The 13,479-nt window shown below is 39.0% G+C and overlaps 1 protein-coding gene across 2 annotated transcripts in view; it reads right to left on the bottom strand.

Moving 5' to 3' along the window:
- The window catches only part of NDUFAF7 (NADH:ubiquinone oxidoreductase complex assembly factor 7), a 61,572-nt gene that overhangs the window by 47,479 nt on the left and 614 nt on the right, over positions 1-13,479 (bottom strand). The window lies entirely within an intron of this gene.

The raw sequence follows: 13,479 nt of genomic DNA, 5'->3' as shown, positions 1-13,479 counted from the left end.
GAATACTATACCCAGCTAGGCTGTCACTGAAAATAGAAGGAGAGATAAAAAGTTCCAGGACAAACAAATACTAAAAGAATTTACAAACACCAAACTAGCCCTACAAGCAATATTGAAAGGGGTCCTATAAGCAAAGAAAGAGCCTAAAAGCAACATAGACCAGAAAGGAACAGAGACAATATACAGTAACAGTCACCTTACAGGCAATAAAATGGCACTAAATTCATATCTTTCAATAGTTACCCTGAATGTAAATAGGCTATATGCCCCAATCAAAAGACACAGGGTATCAGACTGGATAAAAAAAACAAAACCCATCGATATGCTGCCTGCAAGAGACTCATTTTAGACCCAAAGACACCTTCAGATTGAAAGTGAGGAGGTGGAAAACCATTTACCATGCTCATGGACATCAAAAGAAAGCTGGGGTGGCAATCCTTATATCAGACAAATTAGATTTTAAACCAAAGACTAAAATAAGAGATGAGGAAGGACACTATATCCTACTTAAAGGGTCTATCCAACAAGAAGATCTAACAATTGTAAATATCTATGCCCCTAACATGGGAGCAGCCAATTATGTAAGCCAATTAATAACAAAATCAAAGAAACACATTGACAACACAATAACAGTAGGGGACTTTAACACCCCCGTCACTGAAATGGACAGATTATCTAAGCAAAGGATCAACAAGGAAATAAAGGCTTTAAATGACACACTGGACCAAATGGACTTCACAGATATATTCAGAACATTCCATCCCAAAGCAACGGAATACACATTCTTCTCTAGTGCCCATGGAACATTATCCAGAATAGATCATATCCTAGGTCACAAATCAGGTCTCACTGGTATCAAAAGACTGGGATCATTCCCTGCATATTTTTAGACCACAATGCTTTGAAACTAGAACAATCACAAGAGGAAAGTCAGAAAGAACTCAAATACATGGAGGCTAAAGAGCATCCTACTAAAGAATGAACGGGTCAACCAGGAAATTACAAGAATTTAAAAAATTCATGGAAACAAATGAAAATAAAAACACAACTGTTGAAAATCTTTGGGATACAACAAAGGCAGTCCTAAGAGGAAAGTAGATAGCAATACAAGCCATTCTCAAGAAACAAGAACAGTCTCAAATACACAACCTAACCATACACCTAAACGAGGTGGAGAAAGAACAGCAAATAAAGCCTAAACCCAGCAGAAGAGAAATAATAAAGATCAGAGCAGAAATCCATGAAATAGAAACCAAAAGAAGAGTAGAACAGATCAATGAAACTAGGAGCTGGTTCTTTGAAAGAATAAGATTGATAAACCCCTGGCCAGACTTATCAAAAAGAAAAGAGAAATGACCCAAATAAATAAAATCACGAATGAAAAAGGAGAGATCACAACCAACACCAAAGAAATACAAACAATTATAAGAACATATTATGGGCAACTACATGCCAGCAAATTAGACAATCTGGAAGAAATGGATGCATTCCTAGAGACCTATAAACTACAAAAACTGAACCAGGAAGAAATAGAAAACCTGAACAGACTCATAACCAGTACGGAAATTGAGGCAGTAATCAAAACTCTCCCAACAAACAGGAGCCCAGGGCCAGATGGTTTCCCAGGGGAATTCTACCAAACATTTAAAGAGGAATTAATACCTATTCTTCTGAAACTGTTCCAAAAAATAGAAATGGAAGGAAAACTTTCAAACTCATTTTATGAGGCCACCATTACCTTGATCCCAAAACTAAGGACCCCATCAAAAAGAAGAATTACAGACCGATATCCCTGATGAACATGGATGCAAAAATTCTCACCAAAATACTAGCCAGTAGGATCCAACAGTACATTAAAAGGATTATTCACCATGAGCAAGTGGGATTTATTCCTGGGCTGCAAAGTTGGTTCAACATCTGCAAATCAATGTCATACATTAATAAAAGAAAGAACAAGAACCATAAGACCCTCTCAATAGATGCAAAGAAAGCATTTGACAAAATGCAGCATCCTTTCTTGATTAAAATTCTTCAGAGTGTAGGGATAGAGGGTACATACCTCAATATCATAAAAGCCATCTATGAAAAACCCACAGCAAATATCATTCTCAATGGGGAGAAACAGAGCTTTCCCCCTAAGGTCAGCAACATGGCAGGGAGGTCCACTATCACCACTGCTATTCAACATAGTATTAGAAGTCCTAGCCACAGCAACCAGACAACAAAAAGAAACAAAAGGCATCCAAATCTGCAAAGAAGTCAAATTCTCACTCTTTGCAGATGATATGATACTTTATGTGGAAAACCCAAAAGACTCCACCCCAAAACTGCTAGAACTCATACAGGAATTCAGTCAAGTGGCAGGATATAAAATCAATGCACAGAAATCAGTGGCATTTCTATACACCAACAAGACAGAAGAAAGAGAAATTAAGGAGTCGATCCCATTTACAATTTCACCCGAAACCATAAGATACCTAGGAATAAATCTAACCAAAGAGGCAAAGAATCTGTACTCAGAAAACTATAGAATACTCATGAAAGAAATTGAGGAAGACACAAAGAAATGGAAAAACGTCCCATGCTCACGGATTAGAAGAACAAATATTGTGAAAATGTCTATGCTACCTAGAGCAATCTATACATTTAATGCAATCCCTATCAAAATACCATCAACTTTTTTCAAAGAATGGAACAAATTATCCTAAAATTTGTATGAAACCAGAAAAGACCCCAAAGAGCCAGAGGAATGTTGAAAAAGAAAAGAAAAGCTGGTGGCATCACAATTCCAGACTTCAAGCTCTATGACAAAGCTGTAATCATCAAGACAGTATGGGACTAGCACAAAAACAGACACATAGATCAATGGAACAGAATAGAGAGCCCAGAAATGGACCCTCAACTCTATGGTCAACTGATCTTCGACAAAGCAGGAAAGAATGTCCAACGGAAAAAAGACAGTCTCTTCAACAAATGGTGTTGGGAAAATTGGACAGCCACATGCAGAAGAATGAAACTGGACCATTTCCTTACAACACACACAAAAATAGACTCAAAATGGATGATAGACCTAAATGTGAGACAGGAATCCATCAACATCCTAAAGAACACAGGCAGCAACCTCTTCGACCTCAGCCGCAGCAACTTCTTCCTAGACACATCACCAAAGGCAAGGGAAGCAAGGGCAAAAATGAACTATTGGGACTTCATCAAGATAAAAAGCTTTTTGCAAACAGTCAACAAAACCAAAAGACAACTGACAGAATGGGAGAAGATATTTACAAACGACATATCAGATAAAGGGCTAGTATCCAAAATCTATAAAGAACTTATCAAATTCAACACCCACAGAACAAATAATCCAATCAATAAATGGGCAGAAGACATGAACAGACATTTTTCCAAAGAAGACATCCAAATGGCCAACAGACACATGAAAAAGTGCTCAACATTGCTCGGCATCAGAGAAATCCAAATTAAAACCTCAATGAGATACCACCTCACACCAGTCAGAATGGCTAAAATTAACAACTCAGGAAAAGACAGATGTTGGTGAGGATGCAGAGAAGGGGGAACCCTCCTACACTGTTGGTGGGAATGCAAGCTGGTGCAGCCACTCTGGAAAACAGTATGGAGGTTCCTCAAAAAGTTGAAAATAGAGCTGCCCTACGACCCAGCAATTGCACTACTGGGTATTTACCCCAAAGATACAAATGTAGTGATCCAAAGGGGTACGTGCACCCCAAGGTTTACAGCAGCAATGTCCACAATAGCCAAACTATGGAAAGAGCCAAGATGTCCATCAACAGATGAATGGATAAAGAAGATGTGAGGGGTGTGTGTGTGTGTGTGTGTGTGTGTGTGTGTATACACACACAATGGAATATAATGCAGCCATCAAAAAAATGAAATCTTGGGCATCTGGGTGGCTCAGTTGGTTAAGCGACTGCCTTCGGCTCAGGTCATGATCCTGGAGTCCCGGGATCGAGTCCCGCATCAGGCTCCCTGCTCGGCAGGGAGTCTGCTTCTCCCTCTGACCCTCCCCCCTCTCCTGTGCTCTCTCTCATTCTCTCTCAAATAAATAAATAAAATCTTTAAAAAAAAAACAAAACAAAACGAAATCTTGCCATTTGCAACGACGTGAATGGAACTAGAGGGTATTATGCTAAGCGAAATAAGTCAATTAGAAAGACAAGTATCATATGATCTCACTGATATCAGGAATTTGAGAAACAAGACAGAGGATCATAGGGGAAGGGAGGAAAAAATGAAACAAGATGAAACCAGAGAGGGACTCTTAATCTCAGGAAACAAACTGAGGGTTGCTGGAGTGGTGGGGTGTGGGAGGGATGGGGTGGCTGGGTGATGGACAATGGGGAGGGTATGTGCTATGATGAGCGCTGTGAATTGTGTAAGACTGATGAATCACAGACCTGTACCTCTGAAACAAATAATACACTATATGTTAAAAAACAGTAAAAAAGAAGAAGATAGTAGGAAGGGAAAAATGAAGGGGGGGAAATCAGAGGGGGAGACCAACCATGAGAGACTATGGACTCTGAAAAACAAACTGAGGGTTTTAGAGGGGAAGGGGGGTGGGGGGATGGGTTAACCTGGTGATGGGTATTAAAGAGGGCACATTCTGCATGGAGCACTGGGTGTTAGATGCAAACAATGAACCATGGAACACTACATCAAAAACTAATGATATAATGTATGGTGACTAACATAATAAAATAAAATTTTTTTAAAAAGTGGACATTGTGCTCAGCTAAAAAAAAATAAAAGATGTAAAATATGACCTCATGTACATAAAATGTGGAGGGAGGAGTAAAAATTTAGTGCTTTTAGAATATGCTCAAATTTTAGCCACATCAACTTAATACAGACTATTATACACATAGGATGTTATATATGAACACAATAGTGACCACAAATCAAAACCCGTAATAGATATACAAAAAATGAAAAGAATCCAAGCATAACACTTAAAGTCAAAAACCCACAAGGAAAGATAGCAAAAGAGAGGAACAGAGAATAACTACAAAAACAAACAGAAAATGATGAATAAAATGGCAATAAATATATGTATCTATCAGTAACTACTTTAAGTGGACTGAGAGTTCCAATCAAAAGACACAGGGTGACTAAATGGATAAAAAAACAAGACTTTTCTATATGCTACCTACAAAAGATTCACTTCAGACCTAAAGACACAGACTGAAAGTGAAGAAATCAAAGATATTCCATGCAAACAGAAGCAAAAAAAAAAAAAGCCAGAAGAGCAATCCTTTTATCAGACAAGGCAGACTTTAAAACAAAGACCATAGGAGGCACCTGGGTGGCTCAGATGGTTAAGCATCTGCCTTAGTCCCAGGTCATGATCTCCAGGTCCTGGAATTGAGCCCCATATCGGGCTCCCTGCTTAGCAGGGAGTCTGCTTCTCCCTCTTCCTCTGCCTCTCCCCACTGCTCCTGCTCTGTCTCTCATTCTGTATCTGTTTCAAATGAATTAAAAAAAAAAAAAGACCATAGGAAGAAACAAAGGGCATTACATAATGAAAAAGGGATCAATCCAACAAGAGGATATAACTGTAAATATATATGCACCCAACATAGGAGCACCTAAATACATAAAGCAAATAAAAGGAGAAACAGTAATATAATAACAGTAAGAGATGTTAACACCCCACTTACATCAATGGATAGAGGAACCAGATGGAAAATTAACAAGGAAACAATGGCTTCAAAAGACACATTAGACCAGATAGACCTAACAGATATACACAGAACATACCATCCCAAACCAGCAGAATACACATTCAAGTGCACACGGAACATTCTCCAGGACAGATCACATATTAAACCAAAAAACAAGTCTCAATAAATTTAAGAATACTGGAATCAAATCAAACATCTTTTCCAACCGTAACAGTATGAAACTAGAAATCAATTACAAGAAATACCTGAAAAAAAACAAACACATGGAGGCTAGAAATATGCAACCAAAAAACCAATAGGTCAATGAAGAAATCAAAGTAAAATAAAAAAATACATGGAGAGAAATGAAAATGAAAACACAACAGTCCAAAATCTTTGGGATGCAGCAAAAGTAGTTCTAAGAGGAAAGTTTATAGTGATAGGCTTACCTCAAGAAACAAGAGAAATCTCAAAACAATCTAACCTTACACCTAAAGGAACTAGAAAACAAAGCACAAAGTTAATAGAAAGAGAAAGAAATAATAAGTATTTGAGGAAAAATAAATGGAACAGAGACTAAAGAAGCAATATAAAAGGTCAATGAAATCAAGAGCTGGTTCTTTAAAAAGATCAACAAAAATGATAGACATTAAGCCAGACTCATCAAGAAAAATAAATAAATAAATAAAATCAGAAATGAACAGGAAAAATAACACCACAGAAATAAAGAATTATAAGAGAATACAATATATTGGGGAGCCTGGGTGACTCAGCTGGTTAAGTGTCCAACTCTGGATTTCAGCTCAGGTCATGATCTCAGGGTCATGAGATCGAGCCCTGCATTGGGCTCTGCTCTGGGTATGAGGCCTGCTTAACTGCTTTAGATTCTCTCCCTTATCCAGTTTCCCGCCCACCCCCCGCTTATGCTCTCTAAATAGAGAATACTATAAAAATTGCCCAACAAACTGGGCAACCTAGAAGAAATGGATAATTCCTAGAAATACAAAATCTTCCAAATATCAATCAGGAAGAAATAGAAAATTTGAACAGACTGATTACTAGTAACAAAACTGAACTGACAATCAAAAAACTCCCAACAAACAAAAGTCCAGGACCAGAAGGCTTCACAGTTGAATTCTACCAAACATTTAAAGACAAGTTAACACCTATTCTTCTCAAACCGTTCCAAAAAACAGAAGAGGAAAAAAAAAAACAAAAAAAACCCTTCAAATTCATTATACAAGCAGAACATTATCCTGATACCAAAACTGGACAAAGACATTGTGAACATACATGCAAAGATCTTCAACAACGTATTAGCAAACTGAATTCAACTGTACATCAAAAGGTCATTCACCATGATCAAGTGGGATTTATTCCAGGAACATGGGTGATTCAATATTCACCAATTAATCAATGTGATACATTAACAATAGGAAGAATAAAAAACATATGATTATCTCAATAGATGCAGAAAAAGCATTTGGCAAATACACCTGCTCATGATAAAAACTCTCAACAAAGTGGGTTTATCTTTTTTTTTTTTTTTTTTTTGAGAGAGAGCATGCAAGCAGGGTGAGGGACAGAGGGAAAGGGAGAGAGAAACTCTGAAGCAGGCTCCACACCCTCCATGGAGCCCAATGTGGGGCTCGATCTCACGACCCCGAGATCATGACTTGAGTCAAAATCAAGAGTCAGACACTTAATTGACTGAGCCAACCAAGCGCCCTCAAGAAAGTGGGTTTAGAGGGTACAGACCTCAACATTTTAAAGGCCATATATAACAAACCCACAGCTAACATTATACTTAAGAGTGGCAAACTGAAAGCGTTTCCTCTAAGTTCCCAGAAACAAGACAAGGATGTCCACTTGCACTACTTATATTCAACATAGTACTGGAAGTCCTAGCTGCAGCAATCAGACAAGAAATAAAAGCCATTCAAATTGGTAAGAATGAAGTAAAACTGTCACTATTTGCAGATGACATGACACTCTATGTAGAAAATCCTAAAGACTCTACCAAAAAGCCATTAGAACTAAAAATGAATTTAGTAAAGTTGCAGAATATAAAATTAGTATACAGATATCTGTTGTGTTTTAATATGCTAATAAGAAAGTAGCAGAAAGAGAAATTAAAAAAACAATCCCATTTACAAATGCACCAAAGAGAATAAAATGCCTAGGAATAAATTTAACCAAGGAGGTGAGAGACCTATAATCTGAAAACTGTAAGACATTGATGAAAGAATTGAAGACAACATAAGTGGACAGATAAACCATGCTGATGGATTGAAAGAATATTGTTAAAATGTCCATACTACCCAAAGCAATCTATAGATTCAACGCAATCCTATCAAAATACCAATAGCATTTTTCACACAACTAGAACAAATAATCCTAAAATTTGTATGGAACCACAAAAGACCTCGAATAGCAAAAGGAATCTTGAGAAAGAACAATGCTGGAGATATCACAATCCCAGATTTCAAGATATACCACAAAGCTGTATTAACCAAAACAGAAATGGTAATGCACAAAAACAGACACATAGATCAATGGAACAGGAGAGCCCAGAAAATAAACTCAAGCTTACATGGTTCATTAATCTATGTCAAGTGAGGCCAGAATATATAATGGGGAAAAACAGTCTTTCCAATAAATGGTGTTGGGAAAACAAATGGACAGCTACATGCAAAAGAATGAAACTGAACCCTTTTCTTACACCATACACAAAAATAAACTCAAAATGGATTAAAGACCTAATGTGAGACCTGAAACCATAAAAATCCTCAAAGAAAAACATAGGCAGAAATCTTCTGGACATCAGCCTGAGCAACATATTTACAAATATGTCTCCTTAGGCAAGGAAAACAAAAGCAAAAATTCTACTGGGACTACAACAAAAGAAAAAGCTTTTGCACAGCAAAGGAAACCATCAACAAAAAAAAGGCAGCTTACTGAGTGGAAGAAGATATCTGCAAATGTTATATCTGATAAGGCATTAATATCTAAAATATATAAAGAATTTATACAACTTATCACCAAAAAAATCCCCCCAAAATCTAATAAAAAATGGGCAGAGGGGGGCGCCTGGGTGGTTCAGTTGGTTAAGTGTCCAGCTCTTGATTTCAGCTCAGGTCATGATCTCAGGGTCATGTGTTGAGCCCCATGTTGGGCTCTACACTGGAGCCTGCTTAAGATACTCCCTCTTCCTCTGCCTTACTTCCCCCCACTGCAAGCACATGCCCATGCTCTCTCTTAAAAAAAAAAAAAAGAGGAACTGAATAGAGACTTTTCCAAAGAAGACATTCAGATGCCCAACAGACACATGAAAAGATTCTGAACATCACTAATCATCAGGGAAATGCACATCAAAACCACAGTGTCACCTCCTACCAGTCAGAATGATTAATATAAAAACAGATAATAAATAACCAGCATTGACAAGGATGTGGAAAAAAAGGAACCCTTATGTACTGTTCATGGGACTATAAATGATGCAGCCACTATGAAAAACAGTATGGAAGTTCCTCAAAAATTTAAAAATAGAACTACCATATGGTCTAGTAATTCCACTACTGGATATTAACCCAAAGAAAATGAAAAAACTGATTCAAAAAGATAAATGCAACCCTATGTTTACTGCAGCATTATTTACAATAGCCAAGATATGGAAGCAACCCAAGTGTCTATCAATATATGAATGGATAAAGATGTAGTATTAAAAAAAAAATGTGGTATATATATATATATACACACACACACACACCCCAATGGAATATTACTCATAAATCTTACCATTTATGACAACGTGGATGGACCTAAAGGGTATTATGCTAAGTGAAATAAGTCAGATGGAAAAAAACAAATACCATATGATCTCACTTACATGTGGAATCTGAAAAAAACAAAACAAACAAACAAAACCCCAGACTCTTAAATACAGAGAACAACTTGTAGTTGCCAAAGGGGAAGTGAATGGATGGGTGGATGGCAATACAGGTGAAGGGGATTTTAAGAACTTCCAGTTACAAAATAAATAAGTCACAGAGATGAAAAGAACAGCATACAAAACATATTCAATAATATTGTAACATTGTATGGTGTCAGATGGTGACTACCACTTATTGTGGTAAGCAGTGAGTATACAGAATTGTCAAATCACTATGTTGCACACGTGAAACTAATATAACATTGTATGTATATGTATATATGTATATACTTAAATAATCTATTTTTAATGAGAAAAAATTTGTGGTATATATACACACACAATGGAATGTTATTCAGGCATAAAAAAATGAAATCTGCCTTTTGTGACAACATGGATGAACCTTTAAGGCATTATGCTAAGTGAAATCAGAGAAAGACAAGTACTGTAGGATTCACGCATGTGGAATCTTAAAAAAAAAAACAAAACTCGGGGCACCTGGTAGGGGCTCCCTGCTCAGGGAAGAGTCTGCTTCTCTCTCTGCCCCTCCGCCTGCTCATTCTCACTCTCTCTCTGATGGATAAATAAAATCTTTAAAATAAAATAAAATAACCAAAACTCATAGAAAAAGATATTGGACTTTTGATTACCAGATGCGGAGGGTAGGGGGAGGGAGAATTGGAGTAAGTTGGGCAAAAGGTACAAACTTCCAGTTATATAATAACTAGTATGGATGGGATATACAACACGATGACTACTGCTAACATGGATGTATGATACGCAGAAAAGTTAGTTAATCCTGAGTTCTTACCACAAGAAAAACTTTTTCCCTCTTTTTTTCTTCTTATTGTATCTATATGAAAAGATGGATGTTAACTGAACCCACTGAGGTAATCATTTCACAATATATGCAAATCAAGGGGCGCCTGGGTGGCTTAGTGGTTTAAGTGTCTGCCTTCAGCTCAGGTAAGGCTCTCCCTGCTCAGTGGGGAGCCCACTTCTCCCTCTCCCGCTGCAGCTCCCCCTGCTTGTGCGTGCTCTGTCAAATAAATAAAATCTTAAAAAAAACAAACAAAAAAACGGGGGGAGGGCACCTGGGTGGCTCAGATGGTTAAGCATCTGACTTCGGCTCAGGTCATGATCTCCAGGTCCTGGGATCGAGCCCCTCATTGGGCTTCTGGGTCTGCAGGGAGTCTGTTTTTCCCTCTCCCTCTGCCTCCCCCTGCTTGTGCTCTGTCTCTCTCTCTCTCAAATGAATAAATAAAAACTTTTTTAAAAAAAAATGTTAAAAAACCCTCAGACTTCATTATATGCAAATCAAGCCATCATGCTATATGCCTTAAACTTACATAATGATGTATGCCAATTCTTTCTCAATAAAAATGGTGGGAAAAAAGTTAATGCAAATAGAGGTGTAATTTTTATTCCCATCTAACTTCAGAACCCCCCGGTTTCTATTCAAAGATTCCTAGGTTAAGAAGCTCTACTCTCAAATGGTAGCTACTCGTGGTGAGTTTAGCATAAGATATAGTTGTCAAAAATCACTATGTTGTACACCTGAAACTAAGCTGACAACCTATCAACTGCACTTCAATTTAAAAAAAGTTTAAAAAGGGACAGCTGGGTGGCTCAGTCAGTTAAGTGTCTGCCTGCGGCTCAGGTCATGATCCCAGGGTCCTAAGATCAAACCCCGGGTCGGGCTCCCTGCTCAGTGGGAGCCTGCTTCTCCCTCTCCCTCTGCCACTCCCCCTGCTTGTGCGCTCGCTCTCTCTCTCTCTCTCTCTGTCAAATAAATAAATGGAATCTTTAAGGAAAAAAAAGGTTAAACCAATTTTTAAATAAAATAGAAAATAAGGCTGATTTAAAAAAGAAAAGAAGAAAAAATTTAAAAAAAAAGGAAAAAAGCCTCTACTCTAAATTCAAGGCTTAATCCTGGGTAACCTCCTGTTCTCTAAATATACTCTCCCCGATTCCTTGGATTTAAACACCATCTATACACAGATGATGAACAAATTTATATATGTATATCCAATGTTTCTCAAGAACTCCAGACTTTAAGATTTTATTTATTTGTCAGAGAGAGAGAGAGAGAGAGAGAGAGCACAAGCAGGGGGAGGGGCAGAGGGAGAAGCAGGCTCCCCACGGAGCAGGGAGCCCAATGTGTAACTTGATCCCAGGACCCTGGGATCATGACCTGAGCTGAAGGCAGACGCTTGACCGACTGAGCCACCCAGGTGTCCCAAGAACTCCAGACTCTTACAGCCAAATGCTCACTTACTGTCTCCACCTGGATGTCATCACCAAGATGCATAAAATGCACCTGCTGATGGTTTCCCCTTGCACTAACACAAAAATCTAAATTCCATGAAAGCCTTGAATGAACTGGCTCCTCTCCAAACTTCTCATACTACTTTCCTCACCATTAACCTGCCACCCCAGTCACCACCCTCCAGCCATACAAGTGCCCTTCTCTTCTCTGTATGTGCCAAGGCATTTCCCAGCTCAAAAACTTTTGAGCTTTATTTCCCCTTCCTCTACTGGAAACTCACTCCCAGTTCTTTACCAGCCTGGCCCAACCCCAACCTTCAAGCCTTGGCTCAACCATCTGGCCTTTCCTGGCCACCTACCTACCTAGAGAACTTTTCCAACCCCTACTCCCACTGTACTACTTATTTTCAATCCCATCAACCTTTTTTTTTTCTTTCCTTTCCTTCAGAAGCACTTACAGATAATCTACAATTATCTTGTTTGTTTTCTTTTTTTTTCCTAAAGATTTTATTTATTTGCGAGAGAGAGAGAGAGAGCACAAGCAGGGGGAGTGGGAGAGGGAGACGCAGGCTTCCCGCTAAGCAGGGAGCCAGATGTGGGGTTTGATTCCAGGACTCTGGGATCCTGACCTGAGCCGCAGGCAGACGCTTAAGGACTGAGCCACCTAGGTGCCCCTGTTTCCTTGTTTATAGTTCATTTCCTCCCTAGTACATAAGTGCCATGTTTCACTGTCCACTGCAGTATTCCCACTGCCTGAGATAGTGTCTGGCACTTCTGAAGCCTCAATAAATGAATAAATGATAAGTGGACCTTCACTCTATCAGAGATGTTTGTCATAAAGTAGGTATGAAAGGATCCCTATCTTTATTAAACCTCTGGACACCATCAACAGCAACAAGCCAAACCCCAGAAATCCACAGATACCATATTTCGACCCAACAAAAGGTAAAACATTCTAAAATAAAAGGACCACAGGCTTTTACCAAGTGGCTCTGCTGAGCAGACAAGGAAATCCAGGATACAGAACAAGGGCAGTGTTTGATCCTCAAACAGTAGCGACCCGGACCTGCCATTCCCAAGAAGAAAACCCAGAACATGCTTCCATTGCTTGCTGATGCGATCCCAACACAGTCAACTCTCCAGGCACTAAATTCATATTTCCAGATGCCTACTGGAGATTTCCGTCTGAGTCCCATCTGCACTTCAGATTCCTATTTCGGACTGAACTCTGTCCTCCCCGTCCCTCTCAAAGCAGCTGCTGCTCCTCGTCCTTCTGCATTTCCCTTTCCCGGAGAAATGATACTATCATCTACCATCAGCCTAGATAGGAAAGACATCCTGACCCTCATTTCCTAAATTCAGTCGGTTACACTGCCTCCTGAACAGCTTTGGATTTATTCTCCGTTCTTCATGGCACTGCCATGACCTGATCCGTCCCTAACCAACCACCTGACATTAATTTAGCTATCTCCAGGTCTTCGGGGGGATGGCTCTTCCCCTGGAGAAGGCAGCACCACTGCCTGAGCTGAGGACCCTCGGGCTTCTGCGCGCACCCCCCTCCCGGCTCACACCTCGCAAAGC

This window comes from Mirounga leonina, unplaced genomic scaffold, assembly GCF_011800145.1.
Source record: "Mirounga leonina isolate KUSES-001 unplaced genomic scaffold, KU_Mleo_1.0 Mir_125, whole genome shotgun sequence".
Taxonomy (NCBI): Eukaryota; Metazoa; Chordata; class Mammalia; order Carnivora; family Phocidae; genus Mirounga; species Mirounga leonina.
Note: the sequence above shows the minus strand (reverse complement) of the source record. Positions and strands in the feature narration are given on the sequence as shown.